At 38.6% G+C, this 16,312-nt stretch overlaps 1 pseudogene; it reads left to right on the top strand.

Moving 5' to 3' along the window:
- Positions 1 to 12,115: 12,115 nt before the first annotated feature.
- On the top strand, positions 12,116 to 12,621 carry LOC142434545 (protein tyrosine phosphatase type IVA 1-like; annotated as a pseudogene).
- Positions 12,622 to 16,312: the final 3,691 nt, after the last annotated feature.

Below are 16,312 nucleotides of genomic sequence, written 5' to 3'. Positions count from 1 at the left end.
TCAATGTACCAGTACAACCATTGTTGGATGATCTTCAATACAATTTTACTTGTATGTAATATAAACAATATTGTTCCATAATGTGAGCCATCTGCAGTCACCTTTCTTTGGAATGGGTAAAAATAGGGTCTCTTCCAGTCAGTTGGCTAAGTAGCTATCTTCCAAATTTCCTGGCATAGATAAGTGAATGTTTCTAGTGCTTCATCAGCTTGTTGAAACATTTCAATTGGCATTCCATCAATTCCTGGCGCCTGAGTTTTGGCTCATGCTTTCAGTATTGCTTGCACTTATTCCTTCAGCACCATTGGTTCTTGCTCACGTTACCTCCCAAAATGAAATGTTGACTAGTTCTTGTTGGTGCGGTAACTGTATTTGTTTCCATCTTCTTTCGATGTGTCCTGCGTCATTCAATGAATCTTCGGTATTTCAACTGGAGGCTTGAGTTTTTCTTATGTTCTTTCAGTTTAACACTCTGAGTATGTTATTCCTTTTGGGGTTTCTGATGCTAGCTATTTTCACATTTCATTGTAATCGTTTGCTTTGTTTTGTCTGGCTGCACTGTGAATTTTTGTGTTCAGCTCTTTGACTTCATTCTTTCTTCCGTTTACCTTAGCTCCTATATGACTAATGGCACATTTCTGAACCACTTTGATCTTTACTTTCTTTCATGTCTTTTCACTAGATTCTAGGCAGGGAATGAGAAACAGCATATAAATGGTGTCACATTCATCATTTATCACATTTCAGTGGAAGATAGTAGTCCAAAAGAGTGAAAAGAGAAACCAGGAAGCTCGTGAGGGGAAAACTATTGGGGTGGGGGTTTAGAAGTTTAAATTGTGGAATACAAATTCAATGATTTGAAATGTAAACCCTCACCCAATTTACAAATGATATATTAAAAAGAAAACTGATATTTCAACATCTGTTTTGAAGTATAGTGATATAAGTAATAGGATAATAGACATAGGTCCACAAGGAAGATTAATACAACTATTAATCAAATTTACTCACAATAATTAATGCAGAAGTTTAGTAAATTAAATATTTTTACCAACCTCTGCAGTTTAAAATCGATCAAATATGCAATAAGGCTGCATTGATAATGATTGAGGATTGGACTGCAAAAGTTAGAAACAAAGATTAGCTGTTGAAAAAACATGCCTTGGTAAGAGGAATTCCCCCCTGATGAGATCTCCTTGAGGATGCATCCATCCTCCAACATAAGGAAATTCTATAGAAAGACTTTCTTGCTTTGTGCTGAATTTGAATCCTTCATCCAGCTGCTCATCTGACCTGCAGTTTCATTGGATTTGAATCAGTAGCCTGCCATATTGCCTGCTGAGCCTGGGATTCACCAGTGGCCCACCATCTTGCATGTCATCCTTGGCTTAACTTACCTCTGCAGTCACAAGCCTGTTGTCCTCCTGTTGATCTTGGGTTCATAATCCCTAGCAACTACATGTGTCAAGAGGAGCCTCCAGCTTAATCTCTGACACACAGACTTGGAACTTTCCTGCCTCAACTACTGTGTGAGCCATTTCCTTGATATAAACCTCTCTTTCTATAGATATACACCCCCCCACCCATCTGTCAGTTTGTTGTACTGTGGTGGCTTGCACATTGCTGTGATTCTTGAAACAATGTCACCAGGATTTCAAACACTACCAGGGTTATCTAAGGTGAACAGGTTTCAGCAGAACTTCAAGACTCAGAATAGACTACAAAGAAAGATTATGCTCTCCACTTCTGAACGATTAGTCATTGAAAACCTTCTGAAAGGCAGAAGAATATTTTCTTTCATATTGGAGAGCACTCAATATACAACTGGGGAACATCTGCCATCTCAAAGGAGAGCAGACCTGAATGAGATGGAACAAAGCCTTCCCATCCATGGCTCTCAACTTTTTGATAAAACATCAGAATGCTAGAGGAAGGACTGTGAACCCAATAAAAAAACAGGTGCCTTCCATCTCAGTGTTGTTTCTATGGTGGTCTGAGGCATGTCAAGATGTTCCTACTAAAATGAAGTATGCCCATTTGGCTAAATTCATAATACTATTGATAGAAATAACAAAAAATGAAAGCTGCTTCAATGAGATAAAGCCCAGAACAGTTGTAAAGAATATTTTTTCCCCATCATGACAACATACCCGATCATCAAAAGCAGCAAGGATTGTCCCAGGAGAATTAAGTTGAAAACCTTTACCCCATCCACCTGATCTTTCCCCCTCAGACTCCTTTTTGTTCCTCAACTCAAAGAACATTTAAAATGAGTGATATTTTATTCTTCAATGATACCAAAACTTCCATTTTGATTTGGTATAAATCAAAGATTGCAGAATTCTTGAGGGAATGGTTAGAAAAATGAAAATACTGCATTCAACCTGGATGGACGCTATATTAAAAAAACAACTTTACAAATTAATTTTTAAAATCATTTTATTGGGGGCTCATACAACTCTTATCACAATCCATAAATACGTCAATTGTGGAAAGCACATTTGTACATTCATTTCCCCCATAATTCTCAAAATATTTGCTTTCCACATGGGCTCTTGGATTCAACTCCTCATTTTTCTTTTTGTCCCTCCTTCCCCACTGTCCCCTCCCTTATGAACCCTTGATAATTTATGAATGATTATTATTTTATCATATCTCACACTGCCAGACATCTCCCTTCACCCACTTTTCTGTTGTCCATCCCCCAGGGAAGAGGTTTTATGTAGATCTTTGTAATAGGTTCCCTCTTTCTACCCCGCATTCCCTCCACCCTCCCAATATCACCACTGTCACTACTGGTCCTGAGGGTTTCATCTGTCCTGAATTCCCTGTGTTTCCAGTTCCTATCTGCACCAGTGTACATCCTCTGTTCTAACCAGGTTTGTAAAGTAGAATTGGGAACATGATAGTTGGGGTTGGGAGGAGGAAGCATTTAAGAACTAGAGGAAAGTTGTGTGTTTCATGATGCTACACTGCACCTTGAATGACTCGTCTCCTCCCCACTACCCCTTTGCAAGGGATGTCCAGTTGTTTATAGATGGGCATTGGACCCTACCCCGCACTCCCCCTCATTCACGATGATATGATTTTTGTTCTTTGGTGCTTGATACCTGGTCCCTTCGACCCCTCTTGACCACACAGCCTGGTGTGCTTCTTCCATGTGGGTGTTGTTGCTTCTGGGTTAGATGCCCACTTGTTTACCTTCAGGCCTCTAAGACCCCAGGTACTGTATCTTTTGATAGCCGGGCACCATCAGCTTTCTTCACATTTGCTTATGCACACATTTGTCTTCAGCGATTGTGTCGGGAAGGTGGGTAGCATGGAATGCCCGTGTAGTGGAGCAAAGTGTTCTTGTATTGAGGGAATACGTGAGTGGAGGCCCAATGTCCATCTGCTACCCTAATACTAAACCTATAAATATGCACATAGATCTATTTCCCCCATCATCATATATAAATATATTTACATATGTACATGCCTGTATTTAGGCCTCTATATATGCCCTTGCCTCCTACTGTATCAAGCATATTTGTACATATGTTGCCACCATCATTTCCAAAACATTTTCCACTTGAGCCCTTGGTATAAGCTCCTCTTTTTTCTCCCTCCCTCCCCTCCACTCCCACCCTTGTGAATCCTTGATCAATTATATATTACGATTATTTCATATCTTAGCAATTTAATATTTTAAAGATCATTTTATTAGGAGCTCATACAACTCTTATCACAATCCATACATACGTCAATCGTGTAAAGCACATTTGTACATTCATTGCCCTCATCATTCTCAAAACATTTGCTCTCTAGTTAAGCCTGTGACATCAGCTCATTTTTCTGTGGCATCAGCTCCTCGTTTTTCTCCTCATTTTCTGTCCTCTCTCCCCTCTCTCTCATGAACCCTTGATAATTTATAAATTATTATTTTGTCATATCTTACACTGTCTGACGTCTTCCTTTACCCACTTTTCTGTTATCTCTCCCCCAGGGAGGAGGTTATATGTAGTCCCTTGTAATCAGTTCCCCCTTTCCACCCCACCCTCCCTACACCCTCCTGGTATCCCCATTCTCAGCACTGGGCCTGAAGGAAACATCTGCCCTGGATTGCCTGTGTTTCCAGTTTCTATCTGTACTTGTGTACATCCTGTTGTATAGCCAGATTTGTAAGGTAGAATTGGGATCATGATAGTGGGGGTGGGGGGAAGCATTTAGGAACTAGAGGAAAGTTGTATGTTTCATCATGATACACTGCACCCTGACTGGCTTGTCTGTTCCCCGTGACCCTTCCCACCCTTCTGTAAGGTGATGTCCAATTGCCTACAGATGGGCTTCGGGTGTCCACTCCACACTGCCCCTCATTCAGAATGATGTATTTGTTCTTTGATGTCTGATACTTGATCCCTTCGACACCTCGTGATAGCACAGGCTGGTGTGCTTCTTCCCTGTGGGCTTTGTTGCTTCTGAGCTAGATGGCCACTTGTTCACCTTCGAGCCTTTAAGACCCCAGATGCTATACCTTTTGATAGCTGGGCACCATCAGCTTTCTTCACCACATTTGCTTATACAAATGTTTTGCCTTCAGTGATCATGTGGGGAAGGTGAGCATCATGGAATGCCAGTTTAATAGAACAAAGTATTCTTGCATTAAGGAAATACTTGAGTGGAAGCCCAATGTCCATCTGCTACCTTAATACTAAACCTATACATATATGCACATAAATCTATTTCCACATCCTCATATATGAATATATTTGCATATGTACATCCTTTTATTTAGACCTCTATAAATCTTTTTTTACCTCCTAGCTCTTTCCTCTCTTTCCTTTTATTTTCCTCTTGTCCCACTATCATGTTGAGCCTTCATTAGGGTTTCAGTAATTCCTCTCGGTTACATTACCCTTGGTCACGACCTACCATGCCTCCTACACCCTCCCCACCAATTTGGATCACTATTGTTCCCCTGTCCCTGGGTTTGTTAAAACTACTACCTTTCTCTCCACCTCCCCCTTTCCCATGTTCCCCCGGAACTGTTGGTCCCGCTGTTTTTTCCTCCAGATTGTTCATCCAGCCTATCTTATTTAGACAGACCTGTGGAGATAATAACATTCACAAAAACAAGACAGAGCAAAACCAAGCAATAAAAGAAAACAGAACAACAACAAGCCAATGACAAAGGACAAAACAAAACACAACAACAAGAAAGAAAAGCTTGTAGTTAGTTCAAGGACTGTTTGTTGGCCTTTAGGAGTGTTTTCTGGTCGAGTCTGTTGGGGCACCAAGGAAGCCCTGGCCCCAGAGTCTATTTCTGGTATTCCCTGGGGACATCGTTGCTTTGTTCCCCTTGTTGTTGCAATTTAATATTTTTGTTTAATAAAAGTTTCTATGATTGTGTAGCAATATATTTTAATTTTATTTTTCTTGTGAATTGGGTGAAGGCAGATAAATTTCCCATTCAACATCTAGTACAATGACATTTTGTTTCATATCATTGATTGGGATCCCCAAAATGTAACCTCACTTATTCTGTTTCTTCCCTGTGTTTGTTTTCATTCCTCCTTCTTTCCTAACCCTTCTGAATGTTTGTCCTTGGATAAATGCTGCCTTTCTCATCTCAGATGTCAGATGATTGAGTATTCTAAGTTGTGCTTTTTATCCCAATGTTATTGTTCTCCTTATACACATTTCTAGTATTTGGCTAAAATTAAGCCAAGGGTGCGTTCATTTCTAGACTTAAGAGCCATAGTCTTGGTGGTTCCACTAGCCTACACATTTGACTCCCACTCTATCCAGAACCTTGTGGTAGCTGGGCAACCTGTAGTTGTTCTGATCTTAAGGCATGGTGTGTGAGTCCACTGAACTCATTCTTTTCATGCATCTTCTATTTTTTTCACTTCTCTTTACTCTGTACAGGGAAAGAGCAATAGTTGAGCCTTATGTATATGGTCATTTATGAGCTTTTCGGTAATGTATGAATACATTTTTAATTTGTCATCATATATGCTATAGCATTATATATGATAATATATAGTTTCATATTTCCTAATGTGTTCATAGAATATCTTTCAAATTTTGCAGAAAATTTTAATATCCTTGTTTGCCTCCTGGAAGGTATATTGGGTTTCTGGGGTGAAAGGACAATAAGAAGCTTTATTTTCTTTTTGTGTCTTTTGAATTTTGCATTCATATTTGTATTTCTCATTTAAAACAAAATTTCCATAATAAATAATTATTTTTCATACACTTAAAAGCTATTGATATGAGCACAGCCATCCTTTAGGCAAGACTCTTTTGGAAAACATGCTCCTTAATTATTTTGACTCCTTTTTTCCTGTATTATTTTGTAAGTAGTACACATACAGTCAACAAATTATAGCAGTGCTATCTCTTCCTACTCCATATTGTATAGTTCATTTATTTTTCTTATCTCATTGCACTGTCAAGGACCTCCAGAACAACTGTACTGATGATACAGTGTATGCTTGCCTTGTTTTTTATTTTAATGACTAATGTTTCAGTATTAAGATTTAATGTTTGCTGTAGGTTTCTGGATAAATAATGTCATATATTTGTATAATGGAGGATTATAAAGCAATAAAAATGAGTCAACTAGATCTCTATCACAGAAAAAATAAAATATATCAGTCTAGACAATTCTCAGAAGCCTAATAGTGAGTGAAATAAGCAGTTGTAGAAAGATATGGCATGATACAATTTATACAATTTAAAACATGAAAGAGTACTATATATTATTTTGACTACATGTATTTGTAGCAAAATTTTAAAAAATGAGTACTGAAGGATGCACATCAATTTTATAATATTGATTACCTGTGAGGGGATATGGAAGACTCCAAATGTGTACACACACACACACACACACACACACACAAGCTCATTCAAAAATCACTGCTATCGAGTCAATGTCAACTCACAGCAATCCAATAGGGCAGACTAAAAATTCTCCTCTCAGTTAACGAGACTGCAACCCTTTAAAGGAATAGAAAATCTTACCTTTCTCCTGCAGAGAAGCTGGGGTTTTATCTTTCTGACCTTTTGGTTAGTAGCCCACCCCTTAAGTATATGCCACAAGAGCTCCCTATATGCCTTGTATAAACAAAGTTTAATCTTATTTATTTAAAAAAGGATTTATAAAATTAGCCAGGAACATCTATAAATCATAGATCTATGAATGGATTTTTTAGCACGCACTTAATCGTAGCCCTAATCTAAGAACAATTAGTTCTTAGGACATGGCCCCACTGGATACTTAGTTTCATAAAGAGATCACTGATGATATGGGAGCTATAGCAAAGTGTAGTGATGAAATTTCATGGTGCCCAGCTACCAGAAAATATAGAGTCCGGGGTCTGAACGGCTTCTTAAAATAAGCAGCCATATAAGTGGGGTGTCAACTATATCCACACAGAAGAAGCACACCACCCTGGGTGGTTCAAGGATTGTAAATAATAAGTCTTATTTCCAGAGAAGGAACCAGTAAGAGAATTTAAATTGTGAATGCCCAATTTGCATAAGGCTATGTTTAACAGTGCAAATTCAAAATCAGTTTTCAGCCTCTACTCAAGTCCTCCCTCAATGCAAGAACACTTTGTTCTAATAACCTGGCATTCTGTGAGGCTCACCTTCCCAACATGATCATTGAAGACAAAATGTGTTCATAAGCTAATGTGGTGAAGAAAGCTGATGATGCCTGTCTATTAGAAGACATAACATCTGGGGTCTTAAAGGCTTGAAGTTAAACAAGCAGCCATGTAGCAGGGAAGCAACAAAGTCCACATGGAAGAAGCACACCAACCTGCGTGATCATAAGGTGTTGACAGGATCAGGTATCAGGCATCAGGAGACCCAAACCAAACAACCATATTGATGAGAACAAGCACAGGTCGGAATGGAGACCCAAAGCCCATCTGTAGAAAATTGGATATCCCCTTACAGAAGGGTCACAAGGAAGGGACTAGCAAGCCAGGGTGCAGTATAGCACTGACAAAACACATAACATTCTCTAGTTTTTTAATGCGAACCCTCCCCCCAAGCAAGTATCATGACACCAGTTCTTTTTATTTTCTCTTTCTCTCTCCCTTTCCTTTCTTTTCTTTTTCTTGTAAATAATTTTATTGGGGGCTCATACAGCTCTTATCACAATCCATCCATCCATCGTTGTGTCAAGCACATTTGTATATTTGTTGCCATCACCATTCTCAAAAACATTTTCTTTCTACTTGAGCCCTTGGTATCAGCTCCTCATCCCTCCCACCCTTCCTTCCTCACAAACTCCTGGTAATTTATAAATTGTTATTATTTTTTTCATCTCTTACACTGACTGATGTCTATCTCCACCTGCTTATCTGTTGTCTGTCCCCCAGGGAGGTGGTTAGATGTAGATCATTGTGATCGGGTCCCTCTTTCTCCCCCACCTTCCCCTTCCCCTCCTGGTATTGCTATGCTCATTACTGGTCCTGAGGGGCTCATCTGTCCTGGATTCCCTGTGTTGTGGGCTCTGATCTGTACCAGTGTACATCTTCTGGTCTAGCCAATTTGTAATGTAGAATTGGGATTATGATAGTGAAGAGGGAGGAAGAATTAAAAAACTAGAGGAAAGTTGTACGTTTCATCGGTGTTATACTGCACCCTGACTGGCTTGTCTCCTCCTTGTGACCCTTCTATAAGGGAATGTCCAATTGCATGACCCCATTCTATCTTACAAATCTTCCTAGACTGGAGCATGTACACTTGTACAGATAAGAGCTCTCGACACACAGAATTCAGGACAGATAAACTCCTCAGGAACAATATTGACATAGCGATACCATGAGGGTAGCGAGAAGGTGAGGGGAGGAAGAACCGATTGCAATGATCGATGTACAACATCCCCTCGGGGAGGGTATGAACAACAGAAAAGTGGGTGAATGAAGACAGCAGTTGGTGTAAGATATGAAAATAATAATAATTTATATTTTGAGCTGATACTAAGGGCTCAAATAGAAAGTAAATGTTTTGGAAATGATGATGGCCACATACGTACAAATGTACTTAACACAATGGACGTATGGATTGCTATAAGAACTAGCAATAAAATTATTTATTTAAAAAATCATTTTACAGGATTCTCATGTGAATTAAGCCTCGGGTGAATCCTCTGAGGCTCAAGGGAATCTCCTTGCTATCAGATAGAGTCATCAGAAATTGAATTGTTACAGTCTTAGGTTCAACTGTAACACCTTATCATTTGATCTCTTTTGACTCTTTTCAAATTTGTTTCCGTTTTTAATATTTTCTGCTTTTTGTCCACGGGAGGTTTTCTCTGTTTTATCTTGTCACTGTTGGCTGTTGTTGTGTTTTTTATTGTAGTGTTTCTGTATATGAAATGCAGGCTAGGTAACTGGATTGCTGATTACTAAGGGTCATGCAAGGGGATGTTGGGGGAAAAGAAAGAACTAATATCAGTGAGTACAAGAAGAAAATGTTCTAAAATTGATAGTGGTGATGATTGCACAACCCTTTTAATATGATCGAACTATCGAATTGTATGATGTATACATTATATGCCACTAAAGCTGTTAAAAAGGAAAGATTATAAACAAAGACAAAAAAGGGTTAACATTTGCTCTATGTCATGGATGATGTGTACATTTATCTTTTTGTAATTTTAATTATTTTGAATAAAAAGGAAGGGTCATTATGTGTTCAATATAATAAATTTTAAACCTAGAGGTAATCTCAGAACATATCAGAAAAATATGAATGAAAAGGCGGGGAGGGATGAAGGATGGTACTATAAAACCCCTCAATCGTCTTCTGTTCTTATCTAAAGGTCATTCGAGGTACAAATACACTGCAAAGTTTTCATAAGAGCCACAAGGACAGATATTTGTACCTGGAACCCTGTAAGACCAACATCCCTGACTTCTACTCACTAGAGCTTAGCAGCTAACTGGGAATACAGGCAAAGAGAAATGGCAAATATAATGGAGGATGATGAATGCTAGGAAAGGTAATAATGGAAAGTCACGTCAACTGATGATGCAATAGGGTGTGACTTTGACATCTTTGGCATTATCCATTTTTCTCTTAATAAACATAAGCTCAGTTTCTAGGACAGGAAGAAGTGTTGTGAGTTCCTCTTGTTGGCAGAAAACATGGAGTTGCTTGCCTTTCTGAATCTGACTAAGGGCCCTATGTACACTGAGTCTTGCAGTATACTTGGCCTTGTCTCCATAGAGAGTGTCCCCATGGATTTTCAAATTGGTTTTATGCTTGACAGTCTGCTCAGTTAATTTTCCAAAAACCCTCCCGCTATGATCATGCATTCCTGAGTCAGTCACTAGATACCACTGAATCCCAGAAAGGGGAGAGGCTGTTTGCATATTTTTAAAAGATATGAAGCATGCACAAGTTGGCAGGAGAAGCCTCCATGGGCCCCACTGACTAATAAGAAGCAGAAATAAATTGGACTAAAAGATGAATTGCAGAGACAGCACATTTGCGAGAAGCAATAGGGGAAAAGTCAAAACCTCCACAAATAAGGGGTCTAAGTAAATTATGACATGTTCACATAACGAATATGAAATACTGTTCAACTGTAAAATTTAAAGAAACATTTAATTATCTATATCAAAGTATTGATAAGATTATTGTTAAGAGGAAAAATACAATATAGGTTAAGTACTGTTTGCATTAACAGGGGAAATGAACACATGTATTTCTTTGAACAGACATATAGCAACACCAACCACATCTCTGGAACAATACACAAAAATCTGATAATATTGTTCCAGTAGGGGGCTACTGATGGTTGTGAAGGAAAAGTTTATTTTCAATGTACACTCTCTTTATCTGTTGACGTCTGAGCTCCTCCAGCATGGTTAAATGTATTTGATCTTTTTAGATACTATAGTATAGATACATAGTATCTAAAAAGATCAAATACATTTAACCAAGAAGGGAAGACTTGTTCACAGAAACTTATAAAACTTCACTAAAAGAATTTTAAAGACCTAAATAAATGGAAGGTCATTTTATGTTCAGAGACGCAAAGACCTTATATAGATCTGATGTCAATAACAGTCAAAGACATCTATAGAATCACAGCACACCCCAAGAAAATTTTTACAACCATCTTTGCAGAAATGGAAAAGGCAATTCTCAAATTTTTATGGAAATAGCTAGCACTTCTTGAAGAATACGGGTAAAGTAGGAGGACTCACACTTGCCAATCTCACTTCGTAATTTCCTCATAACAAAGCTACAATAATTAAAACAGCTTGGTACCTCTATAACAATAGACATACATATAGACCAATGGATTCAAGTTGAAAGTCCAAAAATAGATCCAGACATCTATGGTAAATTGATTTTCAACGAAGGTGCTCACTCCAGTCAATGGGGAAAGAAAATTCTCCTCCATAAATGGTGCTGGGTTTTCACAAGCAGCAGAATGAATTCATACCTCACATCAAAAAAAATTTTTAAAGCATGAATCCTTATTTATTCTTTTAATTAGTTATTCCAATGGGATTAAATGAAGAAATTAAAACAGCTTACTGCATGGTAGAGCCTGATGTCTCCGCCATCCCCTGCCTGGCTCTGTACCTCAGGGTCGCCTTTATGATTAGGCCACAACCTTCAATGAGAAAACGTTGTCCTCAGGTCTGTGGAGTTCTTGGTCAAAGATTTATGGAGTTTCTGAAGGACATTGGAGATTACTGCCAGGCACAGCCCAGCCTTCATGCAGACAAGTGAATTGCAGAAATCTATTACTACTCCAAGAAGCCCCCTTAAGTGCTGGTAACCTGGACACAGAAGTGTTGGATTGAAATCCATTCCCAGAGCAATTTTCAAGAGTTCTGACCTGGATGGGCTAGACCTCAGTGCACTTCCCTTCTATGGCCTCAGTGTTACTGGATGGGAGAATGGCTGCTTCTTGTTAGGAGGTTCACTTCATTTTCAATTGCCAGGAACACCCTACGCAGAGCACTGAGAGTTTCAAGTGGAGTATTTTGAAGTAGACTTCTGTTTCTTTACATTATTTCAGTATTCACTTAAAAAAAAGTCTTTCAGAGCCCAATTGAGTGATTTTAAAAATTAAATTTACATGGCTTGAATGAACCTCCCAGTTCCTGTGCAAGTCACATACAAGAACATGAGATTTTTTATTACACACAGTCCAACCAATGCGACCTCAAACAAATTTGTAGAGGAACTTACGAAGTATGGAGTTAGCACAATAGTCAGAGTATGCTAAGCAACTTGTGATCCTGCTCTTGTGGAAATAGGAGCCCTGCAGGTTCGTGATTGACCTTTTGATGATGATGTGCCCCCCTCCCACCCAAGAGTTGATGCCTGGTTACGCCTGGTAAAAAATTCAGTCTCGTGAAGAGCCTGGTTGTTGCATTGCTTCTCGTGTGGCAGCACGTGGGGCAGCGCCGTGTTTGTCGTCCTAGCATGGATTGAAGGTGGAAGGAATATGAAGGTGCAGTACCGCTCAAAGATGAAAGCATCTTGGAGCTTTTAATAGCAACCAACTTTTGTTTGGAGAAGTGTGGCCCTCAAATGCGGCGGCACTTCAAAGACTCCAGTGGTCCTAGAAACAACTGCTGCGTTCAATAAACAGGTGTCTGATGGCATGGCTTTGCAAGTGGAACTTGAGACAAGACCTAATTTATCATGAACATTTACCAACATGTTAGCTAGGGGAATAAGTCTATGAAGCTTCCGTAAGAGTATTGGAAGCCGTTTACCAGGCTACACGTGTGACACAGTTTGTAACCTCCATGTTTGGGTTAAGATCCACTTCTCCGGACACTTGGCAAAGGAGTCTTACTGTTCACCATTTAAAATGTGTTTATCATTTGGACCAATTGACCTGTCCTGAAATCATGCAAGATTGTTTTAAATCTTTCGAATCTATTCCCATGCCAGAATCGTATCAACATATGCCACACTTGGTGTGACTAGGTGCCACAATGTTCAGTACAATATTTGTGTATTTTTAGGATCATACAGAACTAAAAAGAAAAAACATATCCTAGGAACTATGAACACTCTAGGCCTTATGTGGTTTGTTCCTTCCACCATTTCAAAAGTTTAAGGTAGGACCTATCATCGTGATTTGCTGGTTCACCTTTTGTTTGCATCTCCCACATTCATTAGGTCTGCACCATCTTTGCTGCTGTTGTTGTTGTTTTGGATTGTTACCAATGTTGAAAGTGGCAGTAATGTCTTTAATGGCACACTGTGCTTTTATGGAAAACCTTCATTTTCAGGGGGAAATTGCATTGTACAGAAGCACATGTTTTTTAGTGTCCCCAGACCAAAAGAAGAGGGAGAGGGAGGGGAGGAGAAAGAAGAAAAGCCTTACAGTTAATTCAGTGTTTGCACTTTGGGCGCAGCCTAATAGGATGGATCTGAAAACAGAAGGCAATGGGAGGAGGCTATTAAATATTTTTAGTAGAATGTTATCTTTGGCTTGTGCAGAACATGTAGAATATGCTCTTTAATACAGTAAATATATCTTGAACCTATACATGCTGTGTTATAGTTAAAACAATTCTTAATCAAAAAAATCTATGAGCTTCACTTTTTCCATATCGATTTGAAGCTGTTTAGCAACTTTTTGTTTAAAGTGTGATTCCCCACCCCCTCCTTTCCAACATCTTGCGGAAAAGGGCTTCTGCTAATGAATTGAGCAGACTCTACTTTTTATATGCCTTTTGAGCTGTGTAACGTAATATTTCTATACTTGATCATTTATTTTATTATTTAATTGCTGAAATGTGTACAAATGTTAGTTCAACCATATATTTATACTGTCTGGGAATGTGTGATTCTAGTTCTGTGGGATGCATAATTTGTCAATGACCACCAGCTTGTAAAAAGTTAGTTGTAAGAGCTTAAACATCTAAATAAATGATGAAATACATTTATCATCATAAAAAAGAAACTGAAATTATAAACTTAAAAGAGAGAATACTAACTAGAGGTTATACAACTCTTTCTTAAAAGGGAGAGTAAACCACTGGAGGATCTAGAGCTATTTATTTGGGTAAAGGATGGCAAAATCAATTGATATATATTTCTATATATAAAATCAAAGGTAAGAAAAATCTAAATACATGGGCGAGACTGTGAAATAGATTATCAAATTTTGTAACAAAATTTCAAGTAACAAAAGACAAACATGATACCAAAAAAATACCCAAACCAATAAACTGCTAATAAAAACAAGTAAAGGAAAGAAGAAAAGGTTCTAAAATTGATTGTGGAGATGATTAAACAACTCTTTGTAATATTTTTAAACTATTACTTTGTAGGGTACATGAATTATATATCAATAAATCTGTTAAAAATCAAATAAAAACCTACTCATAGGAACCCTAGGACCCCTCTTTCTCCTAATGGGTTCAAACTGACCTTGTGGTTACGAATTCAAAGCCTAACTTACTATGCCAATTGGACTTCTTAGGGAGATTAGACTTCATAAAAAATGAAGTACTTTATATATCAAAAGACTTTATCAAAACAGTTGGGACGGGGGAAGCCTACAGATTGGGAGAAATCCAAAAATCAGATAAAGGTCTAATATCCAAAATATACACGTATATAAAGTGTATACAACTTACAAAAAAAAGATAAATCACTCAATAAACAATAGACAAAGGATTTGAATAGCTTAACTGAAAGGGTATCCAAATGGCCCATAAGCACATGAAAAGATGCTCATCATCATTAGGCATTACTCCCGGAACCAAGCTATTGCCATCAAACTGATCCTGACACATTGCAAGCCTCTTAGGCCAGAGTAGAACTGTCCCATGAAGTGTCCAAGACTGTAGATACTTGTGGAAGCAGACTGCCACATCTTTCTCCCGCTGAACCAACAGCTGGTGAGTTGGAACTCCCTACCTTTAAGTTAGTCTTCAAATGCTTTAAGCATTGTGCCACCAGGACTTCTTTCTACAGCAATTCTAAAAGAAAACGCCAAACGCACTGCTATCAAGTCTAGTACGGCACACCTTAAAGGACAGAGCAGAACTGCCTCTGTGGGTTTCTGAGACTAACTCTTCATGAGAGTAAAATGCCTCGTCTTTCTCCCACAGAAAGGCTTGTGGTTTCGAACTGCTGACCTTGCAGTTAGCCACCAACCCCTAACCCCTGTGTGGACACCTAGAAAGATATAAATAAAACCTCAATTGGATATCGCCTCATCCCTTTAGAGAGGCAATGATAATTTTTTTTAATGAACTGAAAAACTAGTGTTCATGATGGGAAGAGAAACCACATGCTGGTAGATATGAAAAATGGTGCAGCTACTGTGGAAAACAGGAAAGTTATTTCTCAAAAAGGTGAGCACGGATCTGCCATTGAACTGACTCAACCGTGTCAATTCTAGGTACATACCCAGAAGAAGTGCAGGTAGGAATGCACAACAAACAAACAAATGAACAAGCAAACAAAAAAACCTGTATCTGCACTTCTCGCAATAGTTAAAAGGTGGAAACAACAAACATGCCCACTAACAAATGACTAGATATTCAAAATGTGGTAGATGCCCTACATGCAATGGGATATTAAACAGTGTGGTTACAAGTTGGGTTGCTAATCACAAGGCCAGCAATTCAAAGCCACCAGCTGCTCCTTGGGAGAAGGATGAAGCTTTCTATTCCCATAGAGGTCCAGTCTTGGTAACCCACAGGGCCAGTTCTACCCTATGCTACAGGATGGCTGCAAGTCAGAATCAACTCGCTGGCAGTGAGTTTGTTTTGTTTTGTGTGAGGTTTGTTATTGTTGTTTGGTAAAGCGAAATCCATTTTAATACATTATGCTGAACAAAAAAGCCCGTTGCAAAAGGGCAAAGTGCTCTCACTTGCCTGAAATAACCAACTACATAGAAACTAAAGATCATTAATGGTGACTGAGGGTAAGTTTTGCTTTGAGGTCATCGGAAGTGTGTTAGTGGTGGTGAATTAATTTGGGGAAATAGTGATAATGGTGGCGTAACATGAACAATGTACCCAATATCATTGAATTATATGCATTGAAGTTATTGTGTTGGTAGATGTTTTGGTGTGTGTACTTTCACCACAACAAAAAACAGAAGGGGGAAATGCAAAAAAGAATTGACTTGTCTTTGCCCAACCTATATGAGAACTTGATATTTGTATTTTGTAGAGTTTCTAACAACAAGTGTATTTTTGTTCTCATTCACTGAGGACTACAGGGCAGCATCCTGGTTGCCCCTTAAATCCCTTTAGTCCAGCCCTTTCTCACCCTGACCTGGTGCAGATCTCATAGCATGTAC

This window comes from Tenrec ecaudatus, chromosome X (assembly GCF_050624435.1).
Source record: "Tenrec ecaudatus isolate mTenEca1 chromosome X, mTenEca1.hap1, whole genome shotgun sequence".
Taxonomy (NCBI): Eukaryota; Metazoa; Chordata; class Mammalia; order Afrosoricida; family Tenrecidae; genus Tenrec; species Tenrec ecaudatus.
The sequence above is the reverse complement of the archived record's forward strand: the minus strand, read 5'-3'. Positions and strand labels throughout refer to the sequence as shown.